The sequence below is a fragment of the Cyanistes caeruleus genome, chromosome 14, assembly GCF_971803275.1.
Source record: "Cyanistes caeruleus chromosome 14, bCyaCae1.hap1.1, whole genome shotgun sequence".
NCBI lineage: Eukaryota > Metazoa > Chordata > Aves > Passeriformes > Paridae > Cyanistes > Cyanistes caeruleus.
This window is the reverse complement of record NC_141714.1, coordinates 13,877,524-13,897,326: the sequence shown is the minus strand read 5'-3', so window position 1 is coordinate 13,897,326 and position 19,803 is coordinate 13,877,524. Positions and strand designations below refer to the sequence as shown.

Below are 19,803 nucleotides of genomic sequence, written 5' to 3'. Positions count from 1 at the left end.
TGGCCATTTCCAGAGGCAGCACTGAGATACTTGTTTTACATCAAGTGACATTCACCTGGCAGGCTGTCCCCTGGGGAAGCATGACTGGCTTTCAAGTGGCAGAGCAAGGGTAGACAGGAAACTCAATTTGCATGTGTTGAGTGAAATACATAGCTCTGTGTATTTTTAAAGTGAGACCAGAGAGGGGGAAATCCTCGCACCCTGGGCTGTTCATTAGTGCCTCTCTCCAGTACTGTCTGAAGCAAGTCCACATCAGGACAACGCTTAGAGATCACCAGGGAATTTCTAAGTGGAAGCAAAGTCACTCAGTCCAGATGAGGACCACACACCTGTGTTCAGGAGGTGCTGTGTGTGTTTGCATTCCCTCAAACCACTGACTGCCCTGCGGTTAATGTTGTACCAAAGAGCAGGACACGCTGCCAGGCCCCTGGAATGCTCTTGGGATCCTGACACTGCCTCTCTGGGCTCTTCAGCTGAGCAGCCATCAGTCAGAAACTCATCAAACTCATCCACTGGATGAGGTAAGTCAAGGTAGAGAAATCTCTGCACAGCAAGAGCCTTGTAAGTGCACACAGCTGTCCCAAGGCAGCGGTTTGCTGGGATGCTGCAGCCCTGGGGATGACACACCTACCAGGAATTTTAAAGAGCTCTTTGCTATCTCAGTGCAATGAGATGAGGGGAAAACCAACAGTCACAGAATGAAGTGAAAAGACTCAAGAGTCCAAAAACGGGACTATCAGACAGAAGCTGGAAAGGGAGGCAGGCAGTGCCTCAGAAGTGACTAATTCCAAACCTTTGCTCCAGTGTTTATTATAGAAAAGAACAGATAAGAAAGGCTAATGGTAACAACTGCCAGGGGCAGCCAGTCCCAAGGTAAACAAACAGCAAATGCCTTGTGAGCAGCCTGCCAAGCCCAGATGGTTCCCACCTCTTGGGGCATCTCTTTGAAAGAAAGGACATTATTTTCTCCCACCCCAGCATCCTCTAGCAGTAGGAGGGCTATATTCAGGGTAGTGTCATAGTTAAGGGGATCTTTGGTCAGAGACCACTGGAAGCACATGAAAACTGAATATTCCCATACCAAGACCTCTGAGGAAGATCTGGGAGCCAAATCCCTGCAGGAAAGTCAGCTAACAACCACTGTGGGCTGGACCAGTCATGGCTTTAGTGTGATGAACTGTTTCTATTTTTCTTAGCACAAGAAGAAAGGCATGTCCAGCACTACGGTTCATATGAGAGAGTTTTGGAGGATTGAGTGGATTTTTTGCTCTGTCCAAGCAAAACAGCAAGAGCAATTCTTGCTCTGCCAGAAGCTCTGAACTCCTCTGCAGCTGAGAGCTGGTGTAACACAAGAACCCACACACTCTGGGCCAGCTGCTGCAGTGCTAAAGGGCCCTGAAGCAAAATAGGTGGATTATAAATCTCTGTATCAACTGTGCCTCCCTGCAGGAGTCCCTTGGTATATGGAGTACACGCAATTTCTTGTGAACACGGGTCTTAAACCCATCATTTCAGCAGACAGACATCACTGGAGCCAGCCAGTATTTGATTTGAAGCTCCTTCATATGTCAAAGCATCATAAAGAATGAAGGTTTCTTATGTCTTGAAGACAACTGGGCAGGTTTTCTAGGAGAGTTTTCTATTCCATTCGGTCATTTTAGCTATTTTTCCTGTTATTTACCTCCCCATCCACATCACAATAGAAACAGGAGAACAGATTAATTTCCCCATAGCTCTTCAGTTCACCAAGTTCCAAGCTCTGAAACATTTTGATCCAAACTATTAAATCTCAAGCTCTACCTGTTAGACAGCCTCTTGTGAGGCAGATTTTAGTCTCCTCTTTTCCACTCTGCTCATTTCCCCTTGCCAGGGATGGAAAGGGATTATTAACAAGGAAGCCCTACAGTGATTCTTCCCTGAAGGAATAGTTTTTCCCTGTTCTTCATTAGACATCTGGGTGACAAGTAGCATTCTGTATTTGACCCCAACAGATCACAAATGCAGCCGTGTCCCATGACTTTCAATCCCTCACAGTTATGACCTTTGGCTGCCAGCTCACACCACAGACAGCTCTGCAGGGGGATGCATCCCAAATGACAACAATCACTGGGGCCACCTCAAGGAACAGAAAAATGATGAGGCACATCTGTGGAACAAGTGGGTCTTCTGAAAACATCAGATCTAAGTCAAGAGGGTTTGAATTTTGTATTTACAAAAATGATGCAACTCTGTAACAGCATCCAAACCAAAATTGTAACTGCCTGAAAGTTTCCAGTCAGGCACACAGCAAAATATCTGCCCTTTCACCCTGGATTACAGCTCCAGGAACTGCCAGGAACCCTGCCCTAGCTCTCCAACCTCTTCCTGTGAACTCTAGTTCAGCCTTTTTTGAAAGAGTGCTTCCAACTCTGTCTATACCATTCCAGCATGGCTATAATGCAATCCTCACCCTGCCTTGATTTTCTCCAAAGACTTAAATGTAATTTTATGAATATAATTATGAATTTTATGAATAAATGTTTTGCCATAGGACACAAACCCTAGTTCCCATCTATTCTGATGGAGATGAAAAAGCTGGAGAGCATCCCTCCATCCCTTTGTCCCACAGAAAATGCCATGCTCTCTTGCTCTGAGAGGAGGAATTTGCTCTGGCAGCATTATTGGCACTTCACACACCTGAATCACTCTGGAAGTATCAAGGGCCAGCTCTTGCCTCAGTGTGTGCTGCAGGGAGGGTAAGCACTGCCCCATCAAGGGCTTTTCTGTAGCTTTCCACCAGCAGCTGGGAGCAGAGCAAAGCCTTTGCAGGAAATACTCTGAGCAGCAAAATGAGCCATTTCTGGTAGGAGAGTTTTGCTTTACAGTCCTGGGAAGGTTTTGCAGAGAGAAATGCTCATCACACACCAGCCTCAGCCTGTTGGCTCCAATTCATTCCTCCAGAAGCCAGCTGGGGTGATATTCCCAGACCCGGCTCTGGGCTGCTCAGCTACAGAAAATCCCAGTTAAAGCACATTGGGGAGAGGAACAAGCTGGGCTATGTCTCTGAACCCCAGGGAAGCCCCAGTCCCTTGGTCCCACACCCAGCCAAGTGGCTGCAAACAGGACTTTTAGTGGACAAAAGAACTGAAGCCAGAGTATATGGCATAGTCCTTCCAAAACCACAATGCAAAAATGGAAGCATGCATTTATCTAAATAGCATTTAATTCTTTAGAGTCCCAGTGTCTCAAGAGCCATCTGCTTGAAACTCCTCTCCAATCAGAGTAGCTAAGTGAAATATGAGGTCTCTTTCTTCCTCCCACACTCACTCTGCCAAAATCAGACACAAAATGACTGATCTCAGACATTTCTGCTTTGTTACTTTCCCTGTCTGCATTTCTATAACAGAGAAATTAAATAAAAAGAGATCCCAAGGAATCAAGCTGTAGTATTTTGACTTACAATGCCTTTTTTTAATGAAATCACAGGTCAGTTCTGGGAAGGTTTATTGCATAGACACGATTTCCATTATCTTTTCAAGCAAAAGTGAGTCCACTCTGCTCAATAAAATTGAATCTGAAATCTGAGCTTTGCTACCTTTGCTCTCCTACCAGCAGGGCACAAGATGACAGTGGCTGGGGACCACGAGGGTGACAAGCAGGCATTGACTGCTTGGCTCAGCCCTCCAAACATCTGCATCTCCATGTGATCCTTGTGGAAGCCTGGCGCCAGAGCGTGCCCATGGCTCTCCAGGGAGCCGCTCTGATTTAGGAGCAATCAAATCAATACCAATCAAAACCCTCAGCAAACTTTGCACATTGCTGGTGGTGAGGCTTCTCCTGCTGCATTTAATGCCACTGGGACTTCAGGGCTAAGCAGCACCACAAAAAGGGAAATGCTGAACACAGGCTTGTGTGATCCTTGTCTCATCAGCAAAGATCAGGGGAATTTTCCACCTAAATCCCCCGATGCTTCCACTGGCTGGTGAATAAACTTAAAAGAACACAATTCACACAGGCTGCTGCTGAGGGGGCAGTATTATTGCCGGCTCTCATCTGCCTCTCTGCTCCATTTTGTGAGGCCTCACCTGCAGATGAAGCCCTGGGGTCCCAGCACAGGAAGGACACGGAGCTGTTGGAGCAAGGCCAGGTGAGACAGGGAAGATGGGCTTAAAGGGATGGAGCATCTCTCCTTTGGAGATAGGCTGAGAGAGCAGGGATTGCTCGGCCTGAGGAAGAGAAGGCTCTGGGAAGGCCTTATTGCAGAATTGTATTTCAGTACTTCAAGGAGACTCACAAGATAGGAACAAACTTTTTAGCAGCGCTACTGCAACAGAACAAGGGCAAAGGTTTTAAACTGAAACAGGTTAGATTTAGACTAGATACAAGGAAGGAGATTTTTACACTGGAAAAACCTGTAAAACACTGGCATGGATTGCCCAGAGAGGTGGTAGTTGCCCCATCCCTGGAAGTGTACAAGGCCAGGCTGGACAAGGCTCTGAGCAACCTGGCCTAGTTGGTGTCCCTGTGGACTAAATGGCCTTTAAAGCTCCCTTCCAACCAAACTATTCTGTGATACAGAAGGAAGGAAATTTCTTCCTGGGGACAAGGAGGTCAGTCCCTTAAAGCTTTTGTTACATCCTAGTGCAATGGGTGTGGACTGCATGCCATATTCATGTGATAAGGATTTAGATTACAGATGAAAGCATCATTCCCCTCTGCATGGACACAAACAGGCACCTGACTGTGCTCCCCCAGCTGCTTCCTACCATATATCTGGATTTTCCATTCACGGTACAGTTCGATGGAAAAGCTGCTTCCTAAATAAAGGCCAGCCAAGATGGGCAGGAGAGTGTTTATTTTCAAGTGTTTGAGTACCCTAAACATTGCCTCCTTTTGAACAGCTGCCATTGTTTACATCCAAGCAGAGAATTATACCAGCACACAGGGAGACAAGCCATTGCTCACAGCAGGGAATAGCTTCTGCTAGAAACAGCTCAAGGGCCCAATCCTGAAAATGTTCCCCCACCAAAATTCCTGAAGAGCAGTGCACATCAGAAACCAACTGTAAAATCCCAGCCCTGAACTCGTTCCTCAGAGCCACAATCCAAAATCTGAGCAACTGGCTTTCTGCTGCACTGACATCTGGAGGGGTTTTTTGCACTTGTGCCAGCTCTGAAACACCTACCCACATTCTTCTCTCAGGTATTAGTCAAGAAGGAATTGTTATATGCTGAGCTCCTTAAGGAAAAATTAGGAACTGGTTTGAATTCAAGAATGCTGTTTTTGAGAAAAAAAGAAGAAAAGGGTGTTGTCACTGAAGTATGTGGGTGCTTTTATCATTACAAAAGAAAGTTGACGTTTCAAAGCCATATTTGGTTGCTTGATCAGCTATTTGCTTTGTACATCATGGCTTAAGAATTTAATCAGTTTCCTTTCGGAAGTTTTTTTGTTTTTGATTTTCAAAAAACACTCTTCCTCTGAAAACAGGGTAAAAGGCTATTTGCTAGGTGGATAGTTTTTATAATTTTCCCCATTCCACGTGCTAGATTTCAGTGGTTTAAAAAATAGTCATATCCCTTTCTCAACCACAGACAGGCTCCTACTTACACAACACAAACTGGACCAGAGTCCCACGCATTAACTTAGCTTTTGTCCAGTTACTAAAGAAAAGATTAATGACCAAAACACCCATCTAGCAAACAGGTGGGCAAATACAACTTCACTCATGCAAGTGACTTCCCAAATCTATGCTGATACAGGGGTGCAGCATTTGTACAAAGCTAAAGGTGTTTGCATTCACATGGGGGCAGCTGCAGGAACTCTGTAACTGCCTGATATTCCATAATACAGAAAGAAAGAGGAAAACGTGATAATTATTAGGTAAAACCTTGCATTTCCATATTCCCCAATTCTGTTACTGCCAGTCTGCTCCCAGGTTTGCTCCTCCATCACCTGAGAGCCCACAAAACAGCCTCTGCTTCAGTTATTTCCTCCCCAGCTCTCATTAAAAGCCTCAAAGAGGCACATCTGATCGCCTGCCCAAGAAAGCACAGAGCTGACAGCTCTTACACGACTCAGTACCACTTCAAATGCTCCCTAAGCACCAGTTCAACTTGGAAGCAAAGACAAAAGTTGTATTTATACCCCAGAGCCCGCCGGTACTTTCAAAGCAACCACCTTCCAGGAGGGAATATGTCAGAAAAAGAGGATGCAGGAGAAATCAGAAGCAAGAACGTAGATAAATCCCATTTCCAAAACTACCCATAAAACAAGCAGTTTCTGAGGCTAACTCAGTGAACCACGGAGAAATTGCTTGCTGGAGAATGTTTCAGAAGCACATTACACACCCACAGGCTTCCCACTCCCCATCCCTGCTCTCACAAACCCTTCTCCGGCACAGCAACCACTAGGCAGAGAAAAGACCAGCACCAGCCCTGAAATCCAAAGATCTGCGAGGCGTGGGATGCTGAAGCGCTCCCTGCCCGGCGATTCGATGCTCAAGAGGGAGAGAGGGAGGATGTGCTTACGGAGAGCCGGGGATGCTGCGGGGCGGCCGCTGCCGGGAGGAGGGAAGGGATGGAGCGCTGCGGGACGGACCCGGAGCGCTCTGCTCCGAGGCTGGGCTGTCCAGCCCCAGGAACGCGGCTTCCACGCTTATAGCAGGGAGGTGCATGGCAAAAGAAGGAAAAAAAAAAAAAAAAAAAAAAGTTAGTCCAGCATAGAGCACCGCTCCTGGCCGCAGAGCAGCTGGAGGTGGGAACTCCTCCCAGGGTCACGGCATCATCCGTGGGGGTAAAACCCCAAGCAGCGGTGGCGCTTTGCCAGCAGAGCTGTTCCGAGCCTGCCCGCAGCAGCACAGAGCTGCCATGGGAGCCGTGGGATGCAGCAGGCTGGGAACAGCCCCGATGCCCCAAAAAGTGCCAGACAAGGAAAATGAGGCACAAAATCTTTGCAGGAAGATGCCTCACCGGGTTCCTGCCCTGTCCAAACAACCTTCTCTCGATGCTAAAGCTTTTCCTGGAAGCTCAGTTGCACATCACCTTCAGGTTCATAGACAGAGTTTGCAGGACACAAAAAGAACAGCAGGGATGATTTAAGTGATTTTAAGTGAGAAGTCTGCAGGGAAGGAGAGGACACAACTGAAGAGAGCACAGAAAAAAAATATGCCAAAAGAGGAGCATTTCTTCAAAGCAAACATGAAAAAAAGTACTGTCAGGTAGCAATTCATTCCTATTTTAAATAAACCTGCCTCCCTGTGCTGCACCACACCAGAAAAATCTGACAACATTCACATCTGTTTTAATTTCTCCTTTTCTCCATCCCTTACTCTTTTTATATTCTTCTGAGTTTATCCCACTTTCTTCCATTTTTCTGCTATTGGACACATGGCCCAGCAAGTAACTAAGTTTTTTAACAAGAGGTGTTTGTGTTGGAGCTTTTGCTCTACAAACAGGCTTTTGTGGTGCCTTGGAGAGCCACCACAGAGCTCCTGACTAATGGCAAGAGAGGCTGGTAGGTGTGCTGGACACAGCACCAGTATCCCTGGAAAGCAGATCATTATGCTTGGGCCAAGGAATTTCTCTTTGCTACTAAAACAAAAACATTGTGTAAGAGCAAACACACTCTCTTTACAAAAACATTCATATTTCTCTGTGTCTCTATTCATTCAACAGGTAAGTCCCACAGATTCCTCCAACACTGCATCATCCATATTAACAACATCCCAAGCAGGGACAAGAACATCAAGGCTCAGACCGCCACCACTCGCCAAGAACAACGTCAGGCATGCATAAAACACAGATGTGAAACACCAACATCGTTTATCACTATGGACTGAAGTTTACACATGATTTTCAAAGGAATCCAAACACCCCATTTCCAGCTCATTTTTCCAACAGCTCTCCCAGCAAACATAAAACTTACTGTTAGTGAGAGCTTTTCTCTAATGGCTGTAACCAACCACCAGACCTACAAGAATATTAGCAGAACCCCCCTGCCCCTAAGATGTGATGTTTGTTAGGTGTTTGCAGCTCTAGGATCCATGAGATCCATGAGAAGTTGCAGAGATGAGACCCATCAAGGATGGAACATTCAGACAGAGCATTCCCACTGAGATAAATCAAGCCAAGAACTCCAGGAGAAGCCAGAGTTGTGGAGTGTGAGGATACAAAGATAAGCCAGGTGTTGCACAACTGTAGGAGAACATCACCAGGGAAAATTACCCTGAAAGCAGTTCCTGTCAAATAGAAACAAAATCAGGAGTTCTCCTGCCCTGGCCATAAACAGAAATAGGAGGAGAGGGGAGTGGGAAAGGCACTGCTCCAGAGGCATCTGTACCAATGGGGTCCCTACACCAGAGACCAGCCATTGCCTCTGCCCCCACAGGAGTATTTGGGGACTAATCCTACCCCTCTGCAGTTGCATCTTTGAAGATTCCAAGCAGATGATGCATCCTGGAGAAGCACAAGCGCTCTGATAAGTGCCTGACAACCCTCACCTGCAGGCCACCCACAGTGTAACAAGCACCCCATATCTGCAGGGAATGTCATCAGGCTGCTATCAGGATCCTCTGCCTCTTATTTAAAGTATTAGATGCCTTCCACATACAACACAAACTAGAGATTTCATGGCCAAATCCTTAACACCAGCTACCATCAAAAGCAACTCCTAGGCCTCATGTCCATCAGCTCAATAGAGTAGCAGCTAAATAATAAATTCACCTCTTTAATGTGGCTGTCATTGGTTACAGCAGAGCAGGCTGTTATTAGAGTAATTCATTGTTCTCATTGGATTGCAGCTCAAGGCCTCATCCTGCAGTTGCTGCATCCTTTAGATCCCTGTTGGATTCACTACCCAGCCCCATGAGCACAATGCCACATCTAGAAAAAAAAAGAGAATAGTCAGAGCAAGTTCTTCACCCCATCTTCAGTTTGGCTGCTCCTGCCAGAAAGTGAGTGTGTGCAGGATCAGATCTTAAATCAGAGCTTAAAATGACCAGTATACCTGACAGAAAAGAATTTAAGCACCCCAAAGCTTGCACTTATCACAGCAGCAGCTTTATTCTGTTTGGAAAAGAGCACTGGATGATTTAGAGAGCAAGGACAGCACATAACCAGAGTCCAGGAATGGGCACTGAGGCACTGCCACATTACAGACATGGTATAGCACTATAAAAATCTCTGCCAAAGCATCAGATTAAACAAGAATAAAGTGCAAGAATGACACAACTCATTGCAAAGGACTGAGTCAACCCTGAGTCAATCCCCTACTACCACCAGTGCTTGTTAAGGAAGATAATCAGTTACCCTGCAAATTGATTTTTGGCAAACACAGTAAATAAATCTAAAAAAGAAGGACTCCAATGATCCAATACATCCTTGACTAGCTATCCAAACAAAATGAATTATAAGCAGAAGTACTTAAAACCGAGTTGGTTGAATTACTCACTCAAATCTATCTGCTAGGAAACTTTATTTGGAGATGGCAGAGTTTGTAGAGGGTGTGGGGAGGCTGCTCTACAGCCAAATGCTCCAAGAAACCCCAAGGGCAGGACACCCCCAAAGCCAAGGGCTCACCCCAGAGTAGGGATCATCTGCACCAGTGGAGAAAAAGATGTGTTCTGATTCATCCTTTGGGTCTCTGTGCTGGTTCCATTAAATGCCTCTGCAGCCACAGAGGGAGAATCCCTTCCACACTGTGGGGCCTGCTTGTGGCAGTGGAAGGAAGCCAGCACATCCTGGGGTGAATCCATGCAGAACACCCTTCCTGTGCCCCATGGGTGGCTTTGGCTGTCCTGTGTCCCACAAGCCAAGCTGGGCTGGGTGTGACACATCCTATCCATGGTGTCCCCATGGTGTCACACCCCAGTCCAGGCTGACAGTGGTGAGATATCTCAGCCTGTGTGAGATAGAGCTGCCCCACTCACCTGCCCTAGGTGGGACACATGTCCACACAGAGCCGCAGCAGCTCTTCACACCAGCAGGGAAAATCTCCACACACAAACCCTCCAGAGCCCTCCTCTCCCAGTGAACCACCCAGCCCTTCCCTGAGCTCCAGGTGAAAATAATCACCAACCCCCTCATTATAGTAATTATCAGTCCTTATCCCCTCTCTCCCCTTTGTGCAAAACAGCTGGGAAGGGCTCTTTTCCCCTCCCAACAGTCCAAAACAGCTGGGGAGGGCTCTTTTCCCCTCCCAACAGTCCAAAACAGCTGGGAAGGGCTCTTTCCCCCTTCCAAGTTGCAGTTTGAGGGCTGCAGCTATTTTGGGCTTAAGGTACCATCACAAAGCCTCTTGACTCCCTATCCACACTGACTCCCCAGGGTCACTGCCCTGTTAATTCCCTAATTGACAGGCTCCATCCTCCTTTCACCACACAGCCACCTGCTTTCACCAGCCTCTGAGATCAGGAAGCCTTCCCAGCAGAGGCAGCCCCAGAGGCTGGCTGCTCCTGTCACATCCACATCCCTGACTGTGTAGGAGCCATTTGTGCCCTGTTTTGGATGGGCTCCTTTTCCACTGGAATATAAAGCATCCGTGGCTCACACAGCCTCCCTGCTGAAAGGAGAACTATCATGTTGGAAAGCTGATCCCTTGAGGCCCCAGTGATGGCTCCCTCAGTCTGTCCTCTGGCTTTTCCAAAGTCTGTTTTCAGCCCCAGGTGCACACCTTGCCCGGCTGTGAATCATTTCAAGAGAACAAATAGGGAAAGAAATCCATCAGTCTCCACACCCTCAACCATCCCACCATTCTGCTGCCCTGGGGGATAACTGGTGGCCAGATGGAGCCTCAGGCCTGCAGGCAGCTGGAACTCACCTGACAGCAGCTCATTACCTCACAGCCATCAGCACAAAGTCTCCAGGCAGGCAAAGTAATGGAAAAGCTGAAACACTTCAGTCATTCCTCTCTGGGAGTAAGTAAGGGAGGGGTTATGGAAGGTTTGGAACGGTGTGGTTAAAACATCAGTGATGCAAAGCCTTTTCCATGGAGTTTGAATACACAACACACTGCTTTCCAAATTGATCTAAAGGAGAGCACCACAACCTGTCAGCCACAAACCATGGGCTGTGATCCTCAGTGAGAGCAGCCAGATTGGCCAGAAACAGACATCTCTGTGTTTCTGCTGCAATCCTTCTATCAGTGTGGCTTGGAAATCATACACACCCAAGGGGGTGAGGGTGAAATTGCTGAGGGGTGTCAGTGGATTCCTCTTCATCACTGGTTGAACAAACCAGAAAAGGACCAAGTTGTTCTGGCCTCAAGTAGCACCATGGGAGATTTAGATTGGATATTAGGAAATATTTCTCCACTCAAAGGGTGGTCAAACATTGTAACAGGCTGCCCAGGAAAGTGGTGGAACTGCTGTCCCTGTGAGAGCTTAAAAACCATGTAGATGTGGTGTTTAGAGACATGATTTAGAGCTGGGATTGGCAGTGTCAGGTTAATGGTGGGACTCAATATCAGCTTTTTGCAGCCTTTATGATTCTATGATTCTTTTAATCTAGCAGGCAAAACAGCAAGCCACAAAAAAAAAGGGATTATGACTGTATTAGGTGACATGCACAAGACTACTCAGCTTTCCCCAATTTAGTGTCAAAGTATTTCTGTGGCATAGCCCTAAGATACCATCAGCAAACCTGGATCAAGGGATCAAAGGAGATTTCCAAAAGCTGGACAATCACCCACTGAGAGCCTGCTAGTGAATAAGCCCATGAGTAATTACAGTGGCTGTGTTATTTGTGACATCACTGCTGCTCAGATTTTCCTGAGTGACACCAGAATCTGCACATGGAGAAGGGCTCTAGCTAAAGATTGTTCCCACCTTTAAAAAGCAGCTGCAGGGATGGCTCAGCTATCAGATTAAGAGGAGCAGCCGTGTCAGCTCTCTTGGCGTCCTTTGGCAGAGTCCAAAATGCTTCTTCCAGAACAAGTTGCTCCTTCTGTGCATGGAAAATTACAAAGGTGACTCCCATTTATAAAAGATGATGCACCAGAGCCCCACAGGAGTGGACCCATCTGTTGACTGTAGCAAGGCTACATTTGGAAAAGGCAAGAGAAACTAAGGTTTCCAACTGCCTTTCCAGCAACAATTTAAGTTTTCAAGGAATGTTGGCAGCAGTCACAGCTATTTATCTACAGCCTGCAAGGGGCTATTCAAACATGCCAGGTTTTCTGCCAAGGGTAGGGATCGAGGTTTTCTGCTCTAGGGTCATTTGAACTTCGGCATTTCCATCCACATTCATGTGCTGGGTCCTGGTGTTTTTTCCTGCTGGCCCACGAGCAGGGATGTGGGAGCAGCAGGCAGCTTGTGGCCACGGGCATCGCCCCAGCTGGGCCCACACCCCTGGGACAGGGCACAGCTCTGCCCCTGCATCCTCGACCTCCTGGGCTGTGCAAACCCTGCCTAACCCTGAGCAGAGCCCACAGGCTGAAGTGTGGGGAACAGCCTGGCCAGAAAAAGAGCTTTATTCCTGCACAACTACTGCTTGCTCTAGAACTTTTCAGCCACCCTCTGCTGAAGTCAAGTAAATTTCCATTGACTTCAAGAACTGCTGGGGCACAGTTTGCTTAAATGTTTCCAGACTTTGGCCCTTCCAGCAAACACCTTGGCCAGACATTAAACAGTAACAGGAATCTATCAAATATTTGAGTATTTACATAAGCCAAACAGATAAAATTTGAAAAGAGGTTTGGTTCTTGGTCCTTGTCAGTTATCAATTCCTGGGTGGATACCTATTGAGAGAGATTTAACAAAGGTTTCTAATAGTAATGAGGTAAAGAAATAGCAATAGAATATAAGGTCTTCCTTTAAACAGAGCAAAGGCATTTGTGATGATACATATTATAGAGACATACACGTGTCTATCTTACTATACATAATTATCCTAATATTGGAGTTTTTCCTTGTGGAGACTCACAAGGAGTTTCATGTTCCAGATTTGAAAAGATGGCTTTCAGGCACCAGACCAAAATTAAGCTACTTTACTAATTTTAGCTTTAGATTTTAGTCTAGGAAAAATTTCGTTTGAGGTACCCACAGACTAACATAAGTAAAACACATGTTTTAATAGCAGAGGAAATTTTCAAAGCATGACAAATTCAATTTTCCTTGAGTCTGCAGCTAAAATCAAATCAATTAGAAAGCTGAGGACCACGAAGAAGCACATACAACTGGATTAGACCATTCCATGAACATGAGGAACAGCAGGCATAGACTCACAGTGTTTGCTGTAGCTCAGGGCACCAAAGTTCAATTCCCCATCATGGTACAAACTGGTTCCTTGCCTTGGGCTGAGTCACAACATCAGTCCCTCAGGCAACACCTGCCTGGCTCCAGGGCTGCTGGAATGCTGTGGACACGCTCCAGAAAGGAGCAGGGGTGCTCAGTGCCTGCAGTCCCTTGTTTGTTCACCTGTCAGCATGACCACGATGGAGGGATTTGCCCAACGTGCCTCGGGTTCCTGTGTGTACACAAAGACATAATACCATTTTTTGCTCCCCTCCTAGGGAAGCAAAGATACGTGAAGATTTAAAATGCAGGCTTTGCAACAACAGACAAGTGGTAAGAGAGCAAGCTTTCACACTCAGAAGTACCCCATGGAGAAGATTCTGGTTCCAGAGCAGAGCTGGCCACGTGGACTGCAATAGACTCCCACAAACCTCCTCTGCTGCCACAGCATCTTGCAGTCCATGGGATAGGATGCAGAGTCACACCCCAGCCCCATCCAGCACCTGCCACCAGCATGTCCTTGTCTCTCTGGATGCACAGCCTCGAGCTGGGGAGTCTTAATAAATGCTCTTCTGGCTCCTACATAGAGATTTTTTGTGACTCACAATTAATGCCAGTGAAAATCATATTTAGTGTCATAGTTAATGGCATCTGAATCTGTGCAGAGGGTTAAATTTGGTATACTCCAAGGTACCAGCCTAAACAACCCTTATGGTGCCTGGGGTTACACCAGGACCCAAGTGCAGAAAGCAGCCACTTGCCCAAGGCTCTGGATGAGCTCTGTCCCAGGGCTGGAACTGATCACCAGCCCAGCTCACCACACCCAAGTGCCTCTGCATAAATCAAAGCCTTTTTCTTTCACATAAAGACACTGGGAAACATACTGATTGCTCAGGCCTGCACTGATGGTGATGTGGAAAAGCCAGGTCACACCTTTGCACCTTTTCTGCTTTCTTCTTCTGTCCAACAGCACTGGCTAGGTAAGTATTTTGAATTTCTATATCAGATCAATTTTCCTTTGCTAAAAAAAAAAAAGATTGTATTAATATCATAAGACTATCAATGGAAACCTTAGCCACAAATGAGGTTGGGTTTTTTATTCTCTATGCCAAACAAATCAAGTGAATGGTATCCTATTAAACTATATACTTCTTCTTAGCTTCATACTTAGGCAAAAAGTAAATTTGTGCAAGATTTCCAGAGGCTTTGTTTCACAAACAAAAAAAAGAAATAGTCATGGGAAAATTACAAACCATTTGGCACTAAGGAAATTATGAATGCAATTTCCTGAGCTCAGTGTGCTGAAGGAGCTGCAGTAAATAGCTGTCAGGCAGCTTTCTTGAACAAAAGATTTTAGACTTGATACCCAGCTGTGAAGGAGATTTGTCTGTGCTGGACTTTTGTTCTCCTTCCAGTCAGATGGGATTTTCAACTGGCTTAGTTTAGCTGGCACAAAGGGAGCATGGGTTTGTTGCCTTTGGTTTAAACTAAATTTTCTGGGAATCGTCTCTTAAGTAAAAATGACAGAACTCACCTCTTTGCTGAGTTCTGCTGAGGAAAAGTGATTTAACAATGGTTTGAAGTCAAACTGAGAGACCCAAGAGAAAGATCTCAGACATATGCATGGCTACAGAGAAACTGTCTTCCTGCCACTTCCAAACTGAAATAAATCTCTTCAGTTAAAGCAGATTGGGATTTTTTTTTTCCCCTCAGCAGCTCAAGTGAGAGTTGGGAACAGAAAAAGGAACTGAACCAACAGCAAGAAAAAATATTTGGCATTAGACATTCTGGATCTGAGGAAGAAAATTGTGCCCAGACTGCTTTGATTTTGATGAAACAGCCCCTCAGGAGAGCAGCTCCCTGCCATGAGAGGTGACAGAGGCATGTCCCAAGACAAAAAGGGTGCTGCACATTCCCTTTCCACCTCCCTCAAGGAAACCTCAGCTGCCATTTGGGGGTCTGGTCAGTGCCTCGTGTCCCCCTTCCCCAAGCTGCTGGTGGGTGCAGTGGGTGCTGCTGTGATGTGGCAGCAACAGCCAGAACCAGCTCTGGCTGCAGGAAAGGTCACTCAGAGCCCTGCTGCCTCCAAGTGCCACAGCATTGCCCCTGGCTCCCTGCAGAGAGGATCCTGCCCCTGCCAGTGTCCTTGGCAACTCACAAACATCAAGTGGTAGGAGCCAGGAGGGACAGAGGGATTGGCCAAATATGAAACCTGGTAACTGGCTATAAATATTTACACGCTGCGCCTCAGCTTTACTCGTTCTGCTGCATCAGATGCACGGCGGCCTCCAGGTATTAACTGTCCTGCTTGTCGTGCTCCAGGACTTCCAGCAACACCATAATCTCCACTCAGTGTCCTGAGTCAGTTCCTGGGGAGCCAGTGGATGCTCCTTTTCCCAGCCTGAGGAGCCCATGCATCCTTCTCTGATGGTGGTGTATCCACGGCAGCCCAGCCAGCTCTGCAAAGAGAGCTGCTCCAGTGTGGGAGCTCAGGACCTCTGATCAATATGATTATACAGAAGCCATTTACTGTTTACATTATGCACTAATTTATAGATTCTAAAACTACTGCCCACGCCAGTCACACATTTCTTGATTGGTGCCTCTATTCTGTCCACTCGTTCAGGAGATGTGATTGGTCACAGTCCAGGTGTTTGACCACTCTCTGTTATCTGGTTCTTGTGGTCTTGTTTTTCTGTTTATCAGCCTCTTCTTTCTTATTTTAGAGCAAATTATGTCTCAGCAACCTTAACAAATTCCAGATAGTCTGGTAAGAAATTCTACAGACAGTTTATCTGGAGCACACTATAGCTTGGGTTGTTCAGATCCATTACTACACTCCAGCGCCATCCAGGCAGGACTGCCTGGCCCCTAGCTGGGCTCTTCTCCCTAGAGCAATGGAATTCAGTCTTGCCAGCATTGCTGAGGCCAAATGCCAGCTATGGAATCTCAAACTAAATATCTGTAAAGCCAGGATGATCCATTTTTTCCAGGGAGTTTTTTCACTCAACCTTTACACCCTTGTCACGAGCATCACCAGTCTATTATCAGCTCTGTCATTGGAGCACAGTTTGCAGCTGAAGCAACAAGTCTCTGATGAAGCTGAGTTTAGGAATGTCACAGTACCACTGGCCTGGCTTCTCTTGAGCAGGACAATAGCCCTGAGCCCTCTTGGGCATCTGACCAGGACTGAGGTATTTTATCGACAGCAGATATCTCAGCAACAAAACTACAGAGCAGAAAGCAATCACAAGGGACATCTGTTTGGCTTTTGTAAGAATCTGGACATTTTTGTGTGAGCAGCAGATATGGGTCTGGGTTCCCAGGATGGAAAACATACCCCAGACACACCTTGGGCAGTTTCAGAACTGTGTCACTTGAGCTGTCTCGTCAGAGGAACCCTTGATTTAGCACTTTGACAAGTGGGCACCAATGCAAATAGTGACCTCAGACCACTCAGACATCATTTAGCTAAACACCTTTAGGGTGTTCAGGGCTATTTCAAAACTAAAAATTAATGGCAGAGTACATGGAGAAGGGAAGAAATTTGTATTAAACCTGGCCCATCTGTCACTGAGATACACAGACATTTCCAATTCTCTCTTATTGCAGATCTCAAAAGCTTCAGAACCTGGGAGAATTCACATAACATATCCAAAGCACCAGTGATTAATATTAACTACCTGAGAAAAGGGAAAAGCAACCAATGCTGCATCTCTTGTTCTCTTTCCTCTTGCACGTCTGGGAATTCTAAGAGTGAGCTGTATCACAGAAGAGCAGATTCAGCCATCCATCATCAAAGGGTGCAGAGGAGATACTTCAAAGCACTGCAGAGAATGAGTGTGAGGATGTGGAGACCTGCTGTCCTTAGCTGTCTTTAAGGTCATACCCTTGGAGCTACTGGCCAGGAAAAGTGCATTTTGGTTCAGACTGGTGCCAGAGGAGGAAGGGCAAGAGCAAATCTTTGCTGCTCTCTCAGCCCAGGCACGTTTACATTGTCAAGTGTTTCCATGCTCAGCCAGTTGGTGTTTTCTATTCTCAAAGCATCCTTTGCCCCGCAGTGCCTGCCCTGCCCAGCACAGCACCCGTGGGGGTAGACTGGCATAACTACCCTGGCTGCTGCAGGTGGAAGGGCTGACAGACTGTACGGAGCTGACAGCTTTAATTTATGCACATTTTTAATCTTTTTCCACATTCCTGGGAGCTTATGCACACAGGAAAGGGAGCAATGTTCCCACATATCCTTAAAAGTAGCCATGACCACACTATTGTGGAACATGCAGGCTTAGGAGATTGCAACCATATATGGGCTCCTTGGGGCTGGAGCATCCCTGGCACCCCTGGGAGGAGGACAGCTGATGGAATTTCCTACAAAAGGACAATTAATAAAGACTAAATCCTTTTGTATATACACATGTCTAAATATTGGACAACAGATTCAAGGCTTTGCTACCCCAGAATCCTGAACCTTACTGGACTCCTGCACTCATTAAGAGATTTGTAGCCTCTGACCCAGGGTCTAAGTGCAGGGATTGTAAGGACTGGAGACAGGAAAAGCACCAGGAGGGGCTCTTTAAGGACTGCAAGTCCCAAAGGAACATGCTCCAGAGCCCCTGGTCCCAAACACTGTTCTGAGAGCAGACCTCTGGCAGCGCTGAGTGGTGACAGGCTGGAATTCTGCTTTCCCTGGGGCTGAGCTCTCCAGTGACAGCCTCACCCTGACACCTCACCTCTGCAGCAGCCAGAACCCCGAGACTGCTTTTCTTCCTGTCTGTGGTCCAGAAGCTTTCAGGGACATCAGAGCCACTGTGCTGCTGTGCCTCTCCCTGCACATGGCAGGGCACCAGCAGCCAGGCTGTCCCCAGGGCTGCCCCTGCCAGCAAGGTGCAAAGCAGCCTCTGATGTTAACCTGGCCAAAGGCACCAGGTGAGCTGCAAATGCCTTTGGGATAAATGACACACAAAGGCTCCCAGCTGAGCAGGGGAGATGGAAAGCAGTGTTTGTGCTGGGCAGTGCTGCTACGCCTGCACTGCACACAGAGAGTACACAAACACACCCTGGCCCTGGGTCTCCCCATTGGCTTGGCAGATTTTGTTAGGGTTGTCAGCAAGGACACCATTTCTCCATTTCCACATTACTTGCCTCACCTTCCAATTATTCTCCAATCACAGACACACGTGGCCAAAAGAATTTTTTGCGATTTTGTTGTGAGATTGTATTTGGCCCCACTGGCTTCTTCCACCCTTGCCTCTCCACCTCACCAAGAAGTTTCCTCCATAGAGCTCCCCACATCTGCTGAGAAACGCTGTTCTGCAGTTGTGACAAGACAAAGTCCTCTTGTAACAGTGCAAACAGGCACGATGAGCACAAATTGGCTGCAGATGTCAGCAAAGCCTGGTGCTAGGAAAGGCCTGGTGCCCAGGTGATGTGAGACACACCTGTGAGACATGGGGAGCTCAGGGGGAAAGGTGCCCTTGGGGGCTCAGTGCTGGGGGAAAGGTTTGAACCAGCTCTGAGATGCATCAGCAGCTCCAGCAAGGGCTGCACTCCTCTCTGAGCAAAGCTCGTCCTGCAGGCAGCTTCTGGCCACTGGCCTTAAACTCCTCATTCTGAAAGCTTGATGGGCAAAAAAATGGCCAACAAGCAGCTGGGCTTGAAGGGGAAAATAAGGGGAGATGGCTGTGAGCAAACCATACTCCCAGGTGTGAGAAGGTGGTGGTTCCTGCGAGGGGGCTCAGGGTGTCAGAGCAGTGCTGCAACAGGGTCTCCTCTCCTTTGTGCTGATAAGGACTCAGCTGGATGGTGCATGAGGTGTGGTGGAGCCAGCATGGCATGGGGAGGCTCTGTGGAGCTGGGGTGGGCTGGGCTCTGCAGGGACACATGGTGATGGACAACTGCTGTCCTTCCCAATATTGCCATCTAGAGGACCCAGCAAGGACCAGAGCTCCTTGCAGACCATGATGAGATAAGAGAGAAGAATCAAATCCTTGGTTTTTTTAAAATTTTACCTCGTATAGATGCTATCCCAGCATGATGTGGAGATGCAGAGCCAAGGGTGCAGAACTGTCTGTGGCTTTGGGCACAGCAATACAGGATTGCTCTAAAAAACAGCCCTATGATTTTTTTGAGGCTGTAGATACCCAGTGCTGGCCCCTTTCCCAGCACTTCACTGATCCCCACGTGAAGGTGGACAGATGGTAGTGACTGAGAGCTGCCCCTCATCAGCTCAAACTGAACAGAACTAATGAAACAGGGACTAATCAGCAAATGACAGCTGTGTGCACCTGCCTGCAGGGGAAATCCCCTTCCCCAGACCATGCAGGGAACTGCCTCATCCCTGCTTGCTGTGCCTCTGAACAGCACCCATCCAAAATATGTTTGCATGGCTGATAGGAGATGCCAGCTCCTGGCCCAGCGAGCCCATCCCAGTGGGTGCCCAGCTGTAGTTTCCTGTGCTGGGGAGGGTGGATATGGACCAGGGGATCCCAGCTACATTTTGGGTGCTGGGGATACCACTCACCAATAGTGAGGGGCCTGAATCATACCTTGTTTCAAGGAAATACATTTGAAGGGGTCTGCTGCACTTCTTCTGAGGG

At 47.2% G+C, this 19,803-nt stretch overlaps 1 protein-coding gene across 6 annotated transcripts in view; it reads right to left on the bottom strand.

The window, feature by feature from the left end:
• The window catches only part of FHL1 (four and a half LIM domains 1), a 32,928-nt gene extending 22,876 nt beyond the window's left edge, over positions 1-10,052 (bottom strand). For 2 of the 6 annotated variants that reach the window (XM_086850834.1, XM_086850835.1), the window contains exon 1: positions 9,905-10,052. The gene's annotated coding sequence lies outside the window, so the exon portion shown is untranslated. Of the gene's footprint in view, positions 1-6,364; positions 6,633-6,947; positions 7,096-8,699; positions 8,859-9,904 lie in introns of those variants that run through there. The other 4 variants (XM_086850837.1, XM_023926006.2, XM_086850838.1 and 1 more) reach the window with 4 other exon arrangements.
• Between the last annotated feature and the right edge of the window lie 9,751 nt (positions 10,053-19,803).